A 20,193-nucleotide genomic window follows, 5' to 3' on the forward strand; every position below is an offset into this window, starting at 1 on the left:
ATCCTGATTCTCCCAGTCTACCCGCATGTTGAAATCCCCCAGAACAACTGTAGTAACATCTTTGCGACAGGCCAATTTCAGCTCCTGATTCAACTTACATCCGACATCTAGACTACTGTTTGGGGTCTGTAGATAACTCCCAAGAGGGTCTTTTTACCCTTAGAATTTCTCAGCTCTATCCATGCTGACTCTACATCCCCTGATTCTAGGTCCCCCCGCGCAAGGGACTGAATATCATCCCTTACCAACATGGCCACCCACCCCCTCTGCCCATCAGTCTGTCCTTACGATAGCACATGTAGCCTTGAATATTCATTTCCCGGCCCTGTCCACTTGTATTCTTCCTGAAATGACAAATTTGCATCTCAGAAGGGTGGAGTTGCATTGCTGGTCAGGGAAGATATCACAGCTATGCTAAAGGAGGACACTATGGAGGTCTTGGGTAGTGAGGCATTATGGGTGAAACTGAGAAATAAGAAGGGTGCAACTACATTGTTAGGGCTGTATCACAGGCCTCCCAACAGTGAGCATGAAGTAGAAAAACAAATAGGTAAACAGATTATGGAAAGATGTAAAGGCAATAGGGTAGTGGTGATGGGAGATTTTAATTTTCCAAACAGTGACTGGGATACACTTAGCGTCAGAGGTCTGGATGGGGTAGAATTTGTGAGAAGCGTCCAGGAGAGTTTTCTAGAGCAGTATGTCAATAGTCCGATGAAGGAAGGTGCCATTTTCGACCTGGTACTGGGGAACGAGCCAGGACAGGTGGTAGAAGTTGTGGTGGGGGATTTCTTTGGGAACAGTGACCATAATTCTGTAAGTTTTAGAATACTTGTAGATAAAGAAAAGAGGGATCCTAAGGGAAGAGTACTAAACTGGACCAAGGCCAATTATATCAAAATTATCCAGGAGCTGGGAAATGTGAATTGGACATAGCTATTTGAAGGGAAGTCCACATTTGAGATGTGGGAGGCTTTCAAAGATAGGTTAACAGTAGTGCAGGATAGGCATGTCTAGTTGGAAGGCAAAGGATAGGAAGGGCAAGATTCGTGAACCATGGATGACAGGAGAAATTGTACAACTAGCCAAGAGGAAAAGGGAAGCGTACATAAGGTCCAGGCAGCTAAGAACAGAACGGGGCCTGGAGGAATATCGGAAGAATAGGACAAGTCTTAAATGAGCAATCAAGCGGGCTAAAAGGGGTCATGAAATAGCTTTAGCAAGCAGAATTAAGGGGAATCCCAAAGCGTTTTATTCTTACATAAGAAGCAAGAGGGTAACTAGAGAAAGGATTGGTCCACTAAAGAATAATGACGGAAGGCTATGTGTCGAACCTGAGAGAATGGTGAGATTCTGAATGATTACTTTGCATCAGTGTTCACTGAGGAGAGGAACATGATGAATCTTGAGATTAGAGATAGAAGTTTGATTAGTCTGGATCACGTTGACATAGGTAGGGAAGATGTCTCTCTAAAGAGAGAGCTAAGAGAAGCGAGAAGGGGACATGAAAAGTCTTTAGCTGGTAGGATTAGGGAAAACCCAAAGGCTTTCTATAGGTATGTCAGGAATAAAAGGATGACTAGGGTAGGTATCGGTCCAGTCAAGGATAGTAGTGGGAAGTTGTGTGTGGAGGCGGAGGAGATTGGAGAGACACTAAATCAATACTTTTCATCAGTATTCACTCAGGAACAGGACACTGTTGCTGATGTGAATATGAAGTCACAAATGATTAGAATGGATGGCCTGGAAATATGCAGGGAAGAGGTTCTGGGAATATTGGAGAGGATGAAAATAGATAAGTCTCCTGGGCCTGATGGCATTTACCCTAGGATCCTATGGGAAGCTAGGGAGGAGATAGCAGAGCCATTGGCCTGGATTTTTATGTCGTCATTGTCAATGGGAATAGTACCAGAGGACTGGAGGATAGCGAATGTGGTCCCCTTGTTCAAGAAAGGGAGTAGGGATAGCCCTAGTAACTACAGGCCAGTGAGTCTGACTTCAGTGGTGGGCAAAGTCTTAGAGAGAATGGTAAGGGATAAGATTTATGAACATCTGGATAGGAATAACGTGATCAAGGATAGCCAGCATGGTTTTGTGAAGGGCAGGTCGTGCCTCACAAACCTTATTGAGTTCTGTGAGAAGGTGACTAAGGAAGTGGACGAGGGTAAAGCAGTAGATGTTGTGTATATGGATTTTAGTAAGGCGTTCGATAAGGTTCCCCATGGTAGGCTAATGCTAAAACTACGGAGGTATGGCATTGAGGATACATTAGAGGTTTGGATTAGGAATTGGCTGGCTGGAAGGAGACAGAGGGTAGTAGTTGATGGACTATGTTCATCTTGGAGTGCAGTTACTAGCGGTGTACCACAAGGATCTGTTTTGGGACCATTGCTTTTTGTTATCTTTATAAATGATCTAGAGGAAGGGCTTGAAAGCTGGGTAAGCAAGTTTGCGGATGACACAAAAGTCGGTGGAGTTGTGGATAGTGAGGAAGGAAGTGGTAGGTTACAGCGGGATATAGATAAGTTGCAGAGCTGGGCAGAAATGTGGCAAATGGAATTCAATGTAGCTAAGTGTGAAGTCATTCACTTTGGTAGGAGTAACAAGAAGATGGATTACTGGGCTAATGGTAGGCTACTTGGTAGTGTGGATGAGCAGAGGGATCTTGGTGTCCATGTACACAGATCTCTGAAAGTTGTCACCCAGGTAAATAGTGCTGTGAGGAAGGCATATGGTGTACTGGGCTTTATTGGTAGAGGAATTGAGTTCCGGAGTCCTGAGGTCATGTTGCAACTGTATAAGACTCTGGTGCGGCCTCATCTGGAGTATTGTGTGCAGTTTTGGTCGCCATACTATAGGAAGGATGTGGAGGCATTGGAACGAGTGCAGAGGAGGTTTACCAGGATGTTGCCTGGAATGGTAGGAAAATCTTATGAGGAAAGGCTGAGGCACTTGGGGCTGTTCTCATTGGAGAAGAGAAGGTTTAGGGGAGATTTGATAGAGGTGTATAAGATGATTAGGGGTTTAGATAGGGTCGACACTGAGAACCTTTTACCGCTAATGGAGTCAGGTGTTACTAGGGGACACAGCTTTAAATTAAGGGGTGGTAGGTATAGGACAGATGTTAGGGGTAGATTCTTTACACAGCGGGTTGTGAGTTCATGGAATGCCCTGCCAGTAGCAGTGGTGAACTCTCCTTCTTTATGGTCATTTAAGCGGGCATTGGATAGGCATTTGGAAGTTATTGGGCTAGTGTAGGTTAGGTAGGATTCGGTCGGCGCAACATCGAGGGCCGAAGGGCCTGTACTGCGCTGTATCTTTCTATGTTCTATGTGTTTGGTATGTTAAAGTGGACAAATCCCCAGGACCGGATGGGATCTATCCTAGGTTGCTGAGGGAGGCGAGAGAGGAAATTGCTGGGGCCCTGACAGATATCTCTGGGGCATCCTTAAATACAGGTGAGGTGCTGGAGGACTGGAAGGATGCTAATGTTGTCCCCCTGTACAAGAAGGGTAGTAGGGATATTCCGGGTAACTACAGACCAGTGAGCCTGACATCGGTGGTGGGAAAGTTGTTGGAGAGGGTACTGAGGGAAAGGATCTATTTATATTTAGAAAAGAATGGCTTTATCAGTGATAGGCAACATGGTTTTGTGGAGGGGAGATTGTGCCTTACCAACTTAATAGAGTTCTTCAAGGAAGTGACCAAGTTGACAGATGAAGAAAGGGCTGTTGATGTCATATACATGGACTTTAGCAAGGCGTTTGATAAGGTTCCCCATTGTAGGCTAATGGAGAAAGTGAAGTCACATGGTGTGCAGGGTGTTCTAGCTAGATGGACAAAGAACTGGTTGAGCATCAAGAGACAGAGAGTAGTAGTTGAAGGGAATTTCTCAAAATGGAGAAAGGTGACAAGTGGTGTTCCACAGGAGTTAGTGTTGGGGCCACTGTTATTCATAAACTACATAAATGATCTGGAAGAGGGCACTGTTGGTAGGATCAACAAGTTTGCAGATATGAAGATTGGTGGAGTAGCAGAAAGCATAAGGAACTGTCAGGGAATACAGGATGATGTAGATAGACTGGAGAGCTGGGCGGAAAAGTGGTAGATGGTTTTCCATCCAGAGAAATGTGAAGGGATGCATTTAGGCAAGACTAATTCTAGAGAGAATTATACAATGAATGGAAGAGCCTTGGGAAAAGTTGATGGGCAGAGAGATCTGGGAGTGCAGGTCCATTGTACCCTGAAGGTTGCTGCATAGGTGGATAGAGTGGTCAAGAAGGCATATAGTATGCTTGTCTTCATTGGATGGAGTATTGAATATAAGAGCTGGCAAGTCACGTTAAAATTGGACAAGACATTGGTTCGGCTGCATTTAGAATACTGTGTACAGTTCTGGTCGCCACATTACCAAAAGGATGTGGATGCTTTGGAGAGGGCGCAGAGAAGGTTTACGAGGACGTTGCCTGGTATGGAAGATGCCAGCTATGAAGAAAGGTTGAGTAGGTTAGGTTTATTTTCATTAGAAAAAAATGAGATTGAGGGGGGGACCTGATTGAGGTTTACAAAATCATGAAGGGTATAGACAGGGTGGATAGATTCAAGCTTTTTCCCAGGGTGAAGGATTCCATAACGAGAGGTCACGCTTTCAAGGTGAGAAGTGGAAAGTCTAAAGGGGAATACATGCGGCAAGTACTTCACACAGAGGGTGGTGGGCGTTTGGAATGTGTTGCCAGCAGAGGTGGTACAGGCAGACATGGTACATTCATTTAAGATGCGTCTGGACAGGTGCATGAATAGGTGGGGAACAGAGGGATACAGATGCTTAGGAATTGACGGATAGGTTTAGACAGTATATTTGGATTGGCTCAGGCTTGGAGGGCCGAAGGCCTGTTCCTGGACTGTAAATTTTCTATGTAAGAGCAATACTGCTGGATGTATCCCTATAGTTTCATGACAGGTTGTCTGATAATCAAGTAGGAACCACAACAAATTGGTATCAAATGAACCTGCATGGTATTTTTATAAGCCTGCCACTGAAGTTTGGACCAGTCTTCCTGCCATTGGACAATGGATGTTATGGAGCTGTCCTTATATGTTGAATGTCATTAGACTTTAGGAAATACTTGAATTCCGAACTGGTAAATGATGGCCCATTGTCTGTGACAACACTTCTGGCAGTCTACACATTGCAAAAGATTCTCAGTTTTTTAATCATTGTCCCCTTGTTTGACAAATGAACTCGATGCATGTCCACCCAACATTGAATAGGCATCCACAATGACTTAGAACGTTGAGCCAATGAAAAAGCTAGCATAGATGTCATGTAACCAAATCCAGGCTTTAGTAGACCATTCCCACAAATGTGGGAGAGCTGCAGGTGATAATTTGTGTCCTTTTTGACATTCTGGACCCACCAACACAGTTATGTCTGCATCCAATCCTGGTCCCCAGATATAATATCTTGTCAACCTCTTCATTTTGGACATCCCTGGATGACCCTGGTGGAGTTCAGCCAGTCTCTGGCAGTGACCTTTGCTTGGAACAGTCACTCTACTATGATCTGTCAGCTACCTGGACTACACCTCCTCCCACCCTGCCCCCTGTAAAAATGCCATCCCATATTCCCAATTCCTTCGTCTCCGCCGCATCTGCTCCCAGGAGGACCAGTTCCAATACCGTACAGCCCAGATGGCCTCCTTCTTCAAAGACTGCGGATTCCCCCCAGACGTGATCGTAGACGCCCTCCACCGCATCTCCTCCACTTCCCGCTCCTCCGCCCTTGAGCCCCGCCCCTCCAACCGCCACCAGGACAGAGCCTCACTGGTTCTCACCTACCACCCCACCAACCTCCATATACAGCGTATCATCCGACGTCATTTCCACCACCTCCAAACGGACCCCACCACCAGGGATATATTTCCCTCCCCTCCCCTATCAGCGTTCCGCAAAGACCACTCCCTTCGTGACTCCCTCGTCAGGTCCACACCCCCCACCAACCCAACCTCCACTCCCGGCACCTTCCCCTACAACCACAGGAAATGCAAAACTTGCGCCCACTCCTCCTCCCTTACCTCTCTCCAAGGCCCCAAGGGATCCTTCCATATCCACCACAAATTCACCTGCACCTCCACACACATCATCTATTGCATCCGCTGCACCCAATGTGGCCTCCTCTATATTGGGGAGACGGGCCGCCTACTTGCGAAACGCTTCAGGGAAAACCCTTGGACACCCGGACCAACCAACCCAACCACCCCGTGGCTCAACACTTTAACTCTCCCTCCCACTCCACCAAGGACATGCAGGTCCTTGGACTCCTCCATCGCCAGAACATAACAACACGACAGTTGGAGGAAGAGCGCCTCATCTTCCGCCTGGGAACCCTCCAACCACAAGGGATGAACTCAGATTTCTCCAGTTTCCTCATTTCCCCTCCCCCCACCTTGTCTCAGCCGATTCCCTCGAACTCAGCACTGCCCTCCTAACCTGCAATTTTCTTCCTGACCTCTCTGCCCCCACCCCACTCCGGCCTATCACCCTCACCTTGACCTCCTTCCACCTATCACATTTCCATCGCCCCACCCCCAAGTCCCTCCTCCCTACCTTTTATCTTAGCCTGCTGGACACACTTTCCTCATTCCTGATGAAGTGCTTGTGCCCGAAACGTCGAATTTCCTGTTCCCTGGATGCTGCCTGACCTACTGTGCTTTAACCAGCAACACATTTTCAGCTCTGATCTCCAGCATCTGCAGACCTCACTTTTTACTTCTTCAGAGAGAACAGAACCTCTGACACTCCTGTTTATATCCATCAGCTGGGACTCCCTTATTACACCAGATAACTCATATTCATAGTATCCACACCGACCCTCTGAAGACCATTCCCTCCAGACCCGTCCTATCCCTATATCCCTGAATTTCTCATGGCTAATCCACTGAGCCTGCAACATCCCTGGACACTATGAGCATTGCCAATCAACCTCACCTGCACATATTTGGAAAGCGGGAGGAAACCAGAGCACCCAGAGGAAACTCAATTAGACATGGGGAGCATATGCAAACTCCTCACAGTCACCTGAGATTGGAATCAAACCCTGGTCTCTGCAGTGTGGGGCAGCAATTCATACTCTATGTGATCCACCTGACCTTATTACAATTGCTACATGAAAAAGAGGGAATGTGGCTTACATTCGCTGTATGCAGGTACGTTACAACATTTCAAAGACATTTGGAATGATACACGAAGAGGAAAGATTTGGAGAGATATGGGCCAGCAGCAGGCAGGTGGGACTTGTTTAGTTTGGGATTATGTTCGGCATGAACTGGTTTAGACCGAAGGGTCTGTTTTTGTGCTGTATGACTCTATATCAGCAGACAAATGATGCTCACCATTCATCATACATACATTTGTCTTCAGATATTCTTTTGCAGTGCAACCTATGCAAATTATAAACCCTGAATAGCACTGCACTCTCTAAAAGGATCTGGAACCTGGGTGACTGGGATGTGGAACTTTACGTGCCCTTAACTAAGAGAAAGCAAGGACTGCAGATGTTGGAGATTAGAGTCGAGAATGTGGTGCTGGAAAGGCAGAGCAGGTTAGGAAGCATCTGAGGAGTTGGAGAATCAATGTTTCGGGCATAAGCCCTTCATCAGGATTCCTGAAACTTTGATTTTCCTGCTCCTCGGATGCTGCCTGACTTGTTGTGCTTTTCCAGCACCACACTCTCGATCTCCTTTGCTAATCAGGTTTCAGAATCATATTCTGCTATATGAAATCTAAACCAGCAAATATTTAATTCAAGGCCATTACTAGGATAAACCAGGGAATACTGGAGTTGGGTAATAAATGCCGAATGTCTCGTGAGTGAAGTTAAAATACGTCAAATCACGTACAGAAAAAATTGTTCAAGGACAGGAAGTTAAGATGGGATTAAGAGAGCAAAAGAAGAAAAATGTATTCAAACATAACATTTTTAAATCTCAAACAACAATCAGAAGGCACAAATCTCTACTCTTAAAAATAAATTCAGTTTCAAAGTTGTTTGGCAGTAATTAGGACTTACCATACTGTTAAAAATTTACTTTCATGTACAAGCTGAATCTTTGAGGTTAATCATCACACGACTATGCTAATTTTACACCATTACATGTAAATCAATGCTCAGTCTCTCAACAAAAAACAGCATAGATCAAATTTTGAAAAAACAGCACAACTTGGACAGCAACTTTCTGATCATTACATTTGCTTGTACATGAACACATACCAGCAGTTCCTCAATAATAACAGTGAATGTTGAGACATTCGCTACTATTGCTATCTCAAAATCTAGGCCTTTTTTTTTCAGAAGTCTGAATAAAGGTATTGGCCTGATTTGCTGAGGTGGGACATCAATCAGCATATTGTTATTAGTTTAACTTGATCATACACGTTTGCTTCTAAAATATTTGTTCATTCATTTGCTGCAAGATGACAAGAGTACAGAGCGGACAGTAGGGCATCTGCATGTTGCTGAACAAAACAAATTGTCCATCTCCAGATATTAAAGGATTCATAAATATTTGAAGGAAGAACTGAAAGGAGGGTGACATAGACAACTTTAATCATCTTCCAAAGGTGGCAGCAGCGTTCGGCTCCTGAATGTGGGGCTTGGCTGCTCAAGGTTCATTTGGCAGATTCTATCATATCCACACAGCTTCAAAGTTGTCTTTCCAGTTTGAGCACTTTTTTTTTGCTTTGGTTGCCCGAGGGACTCCTCCTGATATCCTCAGGAGGGATGCTGGGGCCCAATGTATCTCCATCCCTGCTCCATCTCAGGTGGCAGCACTGGAAGGCAAACCAGGACCCCGTTGATCGACTCGGAGCCAAGACCCTGTCAGTTGACATCCAATGCTGGAGGAGCTGCAGGACCCCATGAAGCAAGACCACCTCCAGCTCAGAGACGGTGGATGTGGAAGTGATGGTGGCAGAAAGAAACACATTGCTAGAACCCTGGGAAAATATTGGATGCGGCAATGGGAGGAAAAGACACGGTGAAGTTTATGGAGAGGGAAAGATGAATTTTTGAACTGTTTCAGTTTTAGTTATATTAATTTAATATTAAATTATTCAGTTTTTTTTACCATTTATAGGGAGGTGATGGTGTGGTACTATTATCGCTAGACTATCAATCCAGAAATTCAGCTCATGTTCTGGGGATCCGGGTTTGAATCCGACCACTGCAGACAGCGGAATTTTTTAAATTAAATTGAATTCAATTAAGCATCTACTGATGACCATGAAATCATTGTCGTTTGTCAGAAAAATCCATTTGGCTCACCAATGTCTGTTGGGGAAGGAAATCTGCCATCCTCACCTGCTTTGGCCTACATGTGACTCCCTGCCCAGCATGCCATTCAGTTGTACCAATTGCTACAAAGTCTTAAAGAAATGAAACCGAATAGATCACCTGGCACCGACCTAGGCACCAGAAAAGACAATGGCAGAAACAGCCCTGTTGACCTTGTAAAGTCTTTCTTACAAATATCTGGGGGCCATTGCCATAAGTGGGAGAGCTGTCTCACAGACTAGTCAAGCAACAGCCTGACACAGTCATACTCATGGAATCATAACTTACAGACAATGTCCCAGACACCACTATCACCATCCCTGGATATGTCCCGGAATACCGGCAGGACAGACCTGCCAGAGATGGCAGCACAGTGGTAGACAGTCAGGTGTGAGTTGCCCCGAGTCTTTAACATTCACTCAGGACTCCATGAAGTCACGTGGCTTCAGTTAAACATGGGCAAGGAAACCTCTTACTGATTACTATCTACTGTCCTTGATCAGCTGATGAATCGGAACTCCTCCAGGTTGAACAACACTTAGAGGAAGCACTGAGGGTGCCAAGGGTACAAAATGTAGAATTTCGATGTCCACCAACAAAAGTGGCTCGGCAGCATTACCACTGATCGAGCTGGTTGGGTCTTAAAAGACTGGGTCTACGGCAGGTGGTGAGGGAACCAATAAGAGGGAAAAACATATCTGACCCATCCTTACCAATCTGCCGGCTGCAGATGCATCTGTCCATGACAGTCTTGGGAAGAGCAACCACCGCACAGTCCTTGTGGAGACAAAAGCCCACTTTCACACTGAGAATAACTTCCATCGTGTTGTGTAGAACAAGCACTGTTCTAAATGAGACAGACTGTGAACAGATCTAGCAAATCACGATTGGGCAACAATGAAGCGCCGAGTGTCATCAACGGCAGCAGAACTGTACTCCAACACAATCTGTAACCTCACGGCCTGACATATCTCCCTTCAACCATTAGCATCAAGTCAAAGGATCAATCCTGGTTCAATCGAGAGTGCATGCTAGGAGCAACAACAGGCGTAGCAGAAGATGAGGTATCAACCTAGTGAAGTCACCAAGCAGGACTACTCGTATGCCAGACAGCATTTTCAGCGTAAGAGAGAGCTAAGCAATCCCACAACCAGTGGATCAGATCTAAGTTCTACGGTTCTGCCACATCCAGGTGTAAATGGTTGTGAATGATTAAACAAATCACTGGAGGAGGAAGCTCCACAAATATCCTCATCCTCAAAGATGGAAGGGCTCAACACATCCGTGCAAAAGATAAGGCTGAAGCATTCGCAGCAATCTTCAGTCAGAAGTGTGAAGTGGATGATGCATCTTGGCCTCCACCACTGGTCCCCACATTACAGATAACGGTCTTCAGCCAATTCAAATCACTCCACATGATATCAAGAAACAGGTGGAGACACTTGATACAGAAAGACTATGAACCCTGACAACATTCTGACAATAGTACTGAAGACTTATGCTCCAGAACTTGCCGCTCCCCTAACCAAGTTGCTCCAGCACAGTTACAACACTGCACGTACCGACAACATGGAAAATTGCTGAGGGTTATAATTGACCAGAAACTCAACTGGACTCGCCACATAAACACAGTGGCTACAACAGCAGATTAGAGGCTAGGAATACTGCGGCAAGTAACTCACCTCCTGACTCCCCAAAGCCTGTCCATCATCTACGAGACACAAGTCAGGAATGTGACGGAAACTCCCCACGTGCCTGGATCCTCGGACAGCACCTTCCAAACCATGACCACATCCATCTGGAAGGATAAGGGCAGCTGTTGTATGGGAACACCACGACTTTCAAATTCCCCTCCAAGCCACTCACCATCCTTGGAAACATATCGCCATTCCTTCAATGTAACTGGGTTGAAATCCTGGAATTCTCTCCCTGATGCCATTGTTGGTCAACCCACAGCAGGTAGACTGCAGCAATTCAAGAAGGCTGCTCACTACTATCTTCTCAAGGGCAACTAGGGATGGGTAATAAATGCTGGCAAGCCACCGATGTCCACATCACACAAATGAATTTTTAAAAAATAAAAATTTACACAATTTATTCAGCAGTTTATTTTGTTATCCAAGATTGTGCTGCATCATGGTGACATTATCTACTTTTCACTGTACTTAGGACAATATACCTAGAACAATAAATAAATCTAACTCTAAATCAGGTGCTGAAAAAAGCGAAGAAAATAAAGATGGGATTGAGGGAGAATAGGAAACACAAGAAAACTCATTTAATGTGGCCGTCATCAAAATCTTTTCAAAGAAAGTAAAAACCTGAAGGAATTAAACTCCAAACGTTTCTATGTTCACTTTCTGGACCAGACTGTACAGTAATAATTAAAAACTACGATGTTGCCAAAAAGTCCTGCTATGGTGTTAACTGATTTCTTCAAGATATTATCAGGAAAGATATAAAAGATAAATGATTTTCATTAGTTGGGAATTCTAGAACTAAGGGGCATAGTCTGAGAATTAGGCAGTAAGAGTGATAGTATCAAAGATCTATCTTCCACAAATGGCAGTGGATGCTGGACCAGTTGTTCATTTTAAAACTAAGACAGATGATATTTTCTTAAGCAAAGCTGATAAGGGATATGGGGCAAAGGCAGGCATATGAAGCTAGGGCACAGATCAGCCATGATATCACTGAGTCCTGGAATAAGTTTAAGGGGCTAAATGGCCTACTCCTGTTCTAATGTTCCTATTTATTCAACATAACATTCTGTGGTGATGTTAATGGGCAATTACTATACAGTAAATACATGAAATTCAGTAAATTCATGACAATACCAAATGGCAGGCCATAGCCATCACCAGTAAAAGCCAATCTAACCACTGTTCCTGTTACCATTACTGAATCCCCCACTACCAACATTCTGGGAATTATCATTGAAAAGAAACTCAGCTGGACTCACCACATAAACATAGTGGTTACAAGAGCAGGTCAGAAGCTGGGAATAGTACGGCAGGTAACTCACCTTCTGACTCCCCAAGCCTGTACACAATCTACAAAGCACAAATAAGGAGTTTGATGGAATACTCCACACTTGCCTGGATAATTGCAGCCCCAACAAGCTTGACACCATCCAGGACAACGCAGCTCACTTGATTGCTTGTGGATGCACTGCCATCCATTCCCTCCACTATTGACACTCAGTAGCAGCAGTGTGTATTATCTACAAGATGCACTGCTGAAATTCACCAAAGATCCTCAAACAGCACATTCCAAACCCACAATCACTTACATCTAGAAAACATGGGCAGCAGATATATGGGAACACCACCACTTTCAAGCTCCCTTCCAACATACTCATCAAGCCACTCAACATTATGATGTGGAAACATATTGCCATTCCTTCACTGTCGCTGGGTCAAAATCCTGGAATTCCCTCCGTACTGGCACTGTGGATCAACTCACAACAGGGGACTGCAGTGGTTCAAAAAGGCAACTCACCACCACCTTCTCAAGGGCAATTAGACACAAGCAATAAATGCTGGTCAGTTAGCAACTGCCACTTTTCATAAAATGAATAAATGAATAAATAAAAACAATCATAAGTATATTAAGTATGGAAACCTTTTCATAATGCTTCCTCACCATACGTTTCTGGCTCAATTGCATTTATTAATAATGGTGTGAACTTTTAATGCCATTACTTTTGATTAGTAAATTCCGAATGAAAGCTTTAATTATTGGAATGATGTACGAAGTGTGACAGTCCAAGAGAGGCTTTCAAAATTACAAAATGTTTTGAGAAGGTAAACATTTTGATTGGTTGACAAATCAGTCCAAGACAGCACAGGATTAGAATAATAGGGAAAAGATGGTCATTAGTATGTGAAATACTGAGGTAGAAACTGCAACATCATTCAAAACATAAGAAGATGGGTATTTGACAAGCATAAAAGACATAGGAGAAAAATGTGGTGGAACCGGAATAGATTATTCAAATTAAAAATCTAGCTTTGACGCAAGATTGCTGTGTCAAGGTTCCATCTAATAATATCTGTAATTCTCTGTGGCACTTTTACTATCCTTTATGCTGCGGTTTTGTGCTTAGAAAAGGAATATCACACAAAACTGGTTTGTCCTGTCCACAATTTTCTGTCCATATAAGTTTTTTATAAAAAAGGATGAATGCTTACTCTTATAGAAAAGCAAATTTTTCTCATATTTAGTTGCTCCTGCCTGGGCTTGAGTACCGTATGCATTGTATTTAAACCAGAGCAGAAGCCTGTGTACAGACAGCAATGATGGTGTGAGTGTGTCATAGAGTCATTGAGATGTACACCACAGAAACAGACCTTTCAGTCCAACTCATCCATGCTCACCAGATATCCTAACCTAATCTAGCCCCAATTGCCAGCATTTGGGTCCATATCCCTCTAAACCCCTCCTATTCATACACCCATCCAGATGCTTTTTAAATGTTGTAATTGTACCAGCATCATCACTTCCTCTGGCAGCTCATTCCATACACATACCACCCTCTGTGTGAAAAAGTTGCCCTTTAGGTTCCTTTTAAATTTTTCCCAACTCACCTTGAACCTATGCTCTCTAGTTCTGAACTCCCCCACCCCAGGAAAAAGACCTTGTCTATTTACCCTATCCATGCCCCTCATGATTTTATGTACAACAAGGAAACAGACCCTTCGGTCCAACTTGACCATGCAGTCCAGATATCCTAAATTAACCTAGTCCCGTTTGCCAGCACTTGGCCAATATCCCTCTAAACTTTCCTGTTCATATACCCATCCAGATGCCTATTAAATGTTGTAATTGTACCAGTCTCCACCACTTCCTCTGGCAGCTCATTCCATACATGCACCACCCTTTTTGTGAAAAAGTTTCTCAGACACAGCTGCACGGTTTAAGGGGAACATGGTGTTAAGGTTTAATGGCTATGAGATACAAATGAAAATAAGATGTCCAGGCAAAAAAACAAAGAAGCAACTTGCACTGTTATGGAATTTTGTACTTCCACATACAGAAGTCTTAATTTTAATGACTTCCTCCACAGTACGGTCACTGATGTAGTGTACATTAACACAACAGTTCATTTTGCTCTTGACCAAATCTCATAAGAAATAAGGGGAAACAATAGGAAGCAATGTAGGCAGTAAAAGAAAAAGCATCTCTACAAAATGAGGAAATAGGACAAAAGTCCAGAAAACAAATACATTAAATATAGCCAACATCAATTTTAAAGGCCAAGTGTTGACTGGTCAGCCTCGGTTTTTTTAGCATGATAATAAATAGTGTAGACAAGGATCATGTAATAGTTCCAATATAATTTGGATTTTCAAAATGGCCTTTTGAAAGGTAGTCAATAAGAGGAGTCAGCTACAAGGTAAATAACAAAGGATGGGAGTAAAGACAAATTATCTAGAGTGCAATAGGTGGGAAATGGAGTCCCATAATTTATATGAATGAGTTATATTTTGAAATCAAAAGGATCATTTCTAAACTTGTGACAAACTCAAATTGGGAAGGACAGTCAACACTTGAGAACAACTGCAACAATATTTTTAATTCTTTCATGGTTTGTGAGCTCGATGTTGTCCATAACCAATGTCCTTGAAAAAGTAGCAGTGAGTCATCTTCTTGAATTGCTTGTCTTCTTGCGGAAGGTACACCCACATTGCTGCTGGGCAGGGTGTTCCAGGATTTTGATCCTGAGGCAGTGGTGATTTATGGCATTATTCCAAGTCAGGATAATGGACTACTTGGAAGAATTCACAAGTGGTGGTGTGCGCTTGGATCTGTTGCTCTTGCCCTTCTAGTGGAGAAGTAACAACCAACATTTTTTGGCCATCAGATTGCCTTTGAGTTGAATTGCTTCAGTGCATCTTTCAGATGATACACACTGCATTTCTGATGGAGGAAAGTTGGTGGAGAGGGTTCTAACCAAGCAGGCTCCTTTATCCTAGAGGGTGTCAAGTTTACTGAATGTTGTTATAGCCGTTCTCATTCAGTTAAGTGGAAGGTACTCCATCACAATCCTGATCTGTGCTTTGTAGACAAAGGACAGCCTTTGGGAGACAGGAAGTAAGCTACTCTACAAAGAATTCCAAGCCTTTGACCTGCTCACATAACCACAGTATTTATGTGGTTGGTCAATGGTAACTCCCTCAATGTAGGTAGTGAGAGTTTCAGTGATGGTAATGGTATTATATGTTAAGGTAAGATTCTTCCTTGTCGAAGATGTTCATTGCCTGGCACAGAAAACATTAACACTTGTAGAACAGATATATAATCTGCAATTGAATTTTAACACAACAAACTGAATTACCCCTCACTAATTAAGAAAAGTAAGGGATCATATATTGCTTGGAAACACACTTAAGTGTTAGCCCAAAAAGAGCTGTGAATACAAATATGCAAATCACTGAAAGTTGTAATATATATTCAAAAGGTTATTAAAAAAAACAATTACTTTATTTATAAAGTCACGGAATTTAGAATTCAGAGATTTGCTAAGTTGTATGAAACATTGATTAGACCACAACTAAAGTGCTGAATATAGTTTGGTTGCTATATTATAGAAAAGATATAGAGTAGACATTTTAAAGAATGGGTTAAACTTTAATGACCAAGTTAAGTAGAAGAGTGTGTGGAGCAGCAAGCTGACCACAAACTGAAAACTATTGAGTCTACCAAGTCTGCATCCTCCTTTCATTCTTGCATGGAGTGATAATACTTTGACATTATATGCTAGGCAGGAGAAAAGGTGGAATAGTTTCAACATTCACTGCATAGTCAGCATCACTCCGTAAGGCTAATGTCATCAATTCAAGGATCCCAGAGCATGCTGAGTCAATCAGTACACAAATGTTGTTGCCAAGCCAATGTTTTCGCTGACTCAACCACATTCATTGGCTGGAAAATGGCCATACACCCAAAGACTTTCTGGTCATAAATATCTAGGCTAAATACCTAAGGACACCTGCAAAACATGAAGATGGCAGACTTTGACACTGACAACTTGAAGACAGTCTCTGATAGCTCTAGCACATTGAGCAGCAACAGAAAGCTCTGGCCGAGAAGAGAGCCAAGAGGAATCTGAGGAAGTGAACTGTGCATCCGTTGTCTTTCCTATGCAACCAAATGAACCACAGAATGCCATACCAGAGGGGGATCCTCAGCTACACCTGGCAATGCCGAATAGAGTTGAACTCAAAATACAAAGTATCACCATTCAAAACGGAAGGCTGCCACATCCCATAGCACAGCAACATGGAATTTGCGCAACAAAAGATTTACAAGGATGGGACCAGAGTACTTATTTTGAACAGTGAGGGCTGGGATGTTACTTTAGTACTTTTTAAAAATTAAATGTCTAACATTACCTAATTATAGAATGCAAATGTGGTAAAGCAACCTCAGGCCCAAATCTGAACTTTCTAAATTGCCCCACAGTCAGAGAAATCAGGCCTGACAGAAAACTGGCAAACTAAACAGCAGCTTTCCACTATGGAGCTGAGTGGAAACCAAGGTCAAACGGGTCACAAAGGTTTAGGGAGAAGCAGCTACAACCTACCCAAGGTTTGTGAATTGGAGAAGAATTGATCAAGCTTTAAAGCACCTTGACTTCCAGACAGTCCCTGAGGATGTGCACTTTATGCTTCTCTGGCATGGCAGTAGTGAAGGCTGTTATTGTAATTGCATTGGATGCTTTGAAACCTACTCATGACCTCACTGGCCAAAAGGTCACAGAACATTCATGAAGATCTGGGGTGAGGGAGGAATAAAAACACTTACCTGGAAGCCATGCCTTTCAGCAAAGATTTAGCAAGACCCATGGCAGAAGATCATGTGACAACCCTAGAAGACCTGCCGTGAACTGATACCCTCCTTTGTGGAAGAGAGTTGAAGAGGAAAGAGATTCCAATGGCCCAGCTCAAACAGGTGGATGGTCATATCCTTTCTCAGAAAGAGCTAAATAGACAGTCAATATGTAGGAATTTGGGAAGTGCTCAGATTGTTTTTTAAAGAAGGAATATTTTGTTAATAAAATAGAGTTGAACTGCAAACGAAATTATGTCACTTTGTCTGCCTCACTGACAAGAGTACTTGGATAACACAAGTGTCCAAAGCACAGACAAAAAATGTTTTAATAAAATAGGCACAAATAGCAAGAGAAAAACTAGCAGCCAAACATGAATGAATATGAAAGGCAAATAACAATGCTAAATAAGTATTTGACCGAAAGGAAATAGAGGATTATTCTAATAAGATTTAGGTGTGGCAGGGCAGGCCGGTGATGAACATAAATACTACTATCATTGACATGTTGAAAAAATAGCTCATTTCTCCATTGTATATCCTATGTAATTGGGTCAAAGTTCTGCCAAGATTGAGGAAACAACTTCAGTTATCCAAGTGCCCTGTGATCTAGTGCATCCTTTCATCCAGCCATGAGGCAAGGAGCCTCATTACCACAATCCCCCAGTTCCACTTCAAGTATCTGGCATTAAGGAGTACACCCTGTGATAACTCACAATCCCACGTTTGCACCCTTATCCGTGTTCAGAGTTCCTGCTTGAACTTCCAGTATTGATACTACGTCTGTTCAGCAAGTGTTCTGGTACTGATTCTATGGTCTATCAACAGCAAATGTTCATATTTTCATTCTTCCCTGTGGGCCTCTTGCTGAGATATTTGTATCATCGATCGTCACAGGTGAGGTGCCGGAAGACAAGAGGTTGGCAAACGTGCTGCCACTGTTTAATAAGGGCGGTAAAGACAAGCCATGGAACTATAAATCAGTGAGCCTGACCTCAGTTGTGGCAGGTTGTTGGAGGGAATCCTGAGGGACAAGATGTACATGTATTTGGAAAGGCAAGACTGATTCAGGATAGTCAACATGGCTTTCTGCATGGGAAATCATGTCTCACAAACTTGATTGAGTTTTTTGAAGAAGTAACAAAGAAGATTGATGAGGGCAGAGCAGTAGATGTGATCTATTTGGACTTCAGTAAGGCGTTCGACAAGGTTCCCCATGGGAGACTGATTAGCAAGGTTAGACCTCATGGAATACAGGGAGAACTAGCCATTTGGACACAGAACTGACTCAAAGGTAGAAGACAGAGGGTGGTGGTGGAAGGTTGTTTTTCAGACTGGAGGCCAGTGACCAGTGGAGTGCCACAAGGATCGGTGCTGGGCCCTGTACTTTTTGTCATTTATATAAATGATTTGGATGCAAGCATAAGAGGTACAGTTAGTAAGTTTTCAGATGACACCAAAATTGGAGGTGTAGTGGACAGCGAAGAGGGTTACCTCAGCTTTCCCAAAATGCAGCACCTTGCATTTATCTGAATTAAACTCCATCTGCCACTTCTCAACCCATTGGCCCATCTAGTCCAGATCCTGTTGCAATCAAGTGGACAGCAAAGAAAACACTGCAAAGAAAACATTTACTATAGCATGGCAGCACTGACCAAGCTGGGACCAGACTTCCTGTGAATTGTCTAATTAGGATGGTAAATAGAGGTTTAAATTAATTTGTGGAGAATGGGAGGATTAAATTGGTGGAAATTTAGCAAAGCTTAGTGCAATTAAACAGTCTACCTAGTTTTCTGAACGGGAAATCATGTTTAACAAAGTTGCTAGAGTTCTTTGAGGATATAAGAGGCAGAATTGATAAAGGGGAACCAGTAGATACTGTGTATTTGAATTTCTAGACAGCATTTGTCAAGGAGCCACATAAATGGATATGGCACAAGATAGCAGCTCATGGTATTGGGGATAAGTTATTAACATGGATTAAGGATTAGTTAACTCACAGAAAACAGAGTCAGGATTAATGGGTCTTTTTTTCAGTTTGGAGTGTAATAGAGTAATGCAAGGATGGACTTCAGGGCCTCAGTTATCCACGATCTATATTAATGACTTGGATGAGGGGACAAAGTGTAATTTGTCCAAATTTTCTAATGAGACAAAAATAAGTGGGTGAGCACGTTGAGGACATAAATTTTTCAACATGATATAGATTGAGTATAGTTAGTTAACCTATCTGCCAAAATTTGGTAGGAAAACGTGAGATAATGCACTTTGGCATGACGAATCAAAAGAATTATTATTTAAGTTGAAAGAGACTTCTAAAAAGATAGCACAAAAAGATCGGGTGTTGTTTGTGTGAACACAGCATGTTAGCAAACAGGTACATCAAGTGATGAAGACGGCAAATTGAGTTTTGGCCTCTGTTTTTAGTGGATTGGAGTTTAAAAAAGAAAATGTTGTAACAACGCTATATTTGTGTTGGTGAGGCCATGCCAAAATGGTGTAAGATTTCAATATGAGTTTAAGAAAGGATTTATTGGCATTGGAGCTCAAAAGAGATTCACTAGGCTGATTCCAGGATGAGTGGGTTGATGTATGAGAACAGCTTAGGTCTTATTCATTAAAGTTTAGAAGAATGAGGAGTGACCTTACTGTAAAATATAAGATTCAGAAGAATCCCAGGAATAGATGCTGAGACGGTTTCCACTGGAGTCATAGAGATGTACAGCATGGAAACAGACTCTTCGGTCCAACCCTTCCATGCTGACCAGATATCCCAACCCAATCAGGTGAATCTCAAACTAGAGGTCCTAGTACATATTATTTTAAGTCTGAAAGGCGAAGGAATTTCTTCTCCCAAAGGGTAGTGAATTTCTGAAATTCTCCATCCTAGAGTTATGAAGGCCAGATAACTTAAAATATTTAAAAGTGAAGTAAAGAGATTTTCAAATATCAGGGAGTTCAGGACTTCAATGTGCACCTTTATTCTGAGACTATGCCCTCTGCTCCTATACATTCCTATGAGGAGAAAC

General features: G+C 42.9%; 1 protein-coding gene across 5 annotated transcripts in view; it reads right to left on the reverse strand.

Annotated features, from left to right (window-relative positions):
- The window catches only part of arhgef37 (Rho guanine nucleotide exchange factor (GEF) 37), a 169,812-nt gene that overhangs the window by 130,760 nt on the left and 18,859 nt on the right, over positions 1-20,193 (reverse strand). The window contains exon 1 of one of the 5 annotated variants that reach the window (XM_060836772.1): positions 11,014-11,097. The exons of the other annotated variants lie outside the window; for them this stretch is intronic. The gene's annotated coding sequence lies outside the window, so the exon portion shown is untranslated. Of the gene's footprint in view, positions 1-11,013; positions 11,098-20,193 lie in introns of those variants that run through there. 5 annotated transcript variants of the gene reach the window in all.

Source organism: Hemiscyllium ocellatum, chromosome 16 (genome assembly GCF_020745735.1).
Source record: "Hemiscyllium ocellatum isolate sHemOce1 chromosome 16, sHemOce1.pat.X.cur, whole genome shotgun sequence".
NCBI classification, from domain to species: Eukaryota; Metazoa; Chordata; class Chondrichthyes; order Orectolobiformes; family Hemiscylliidae; genus Hemiscyllium; species Hemiscyllium ocellatum.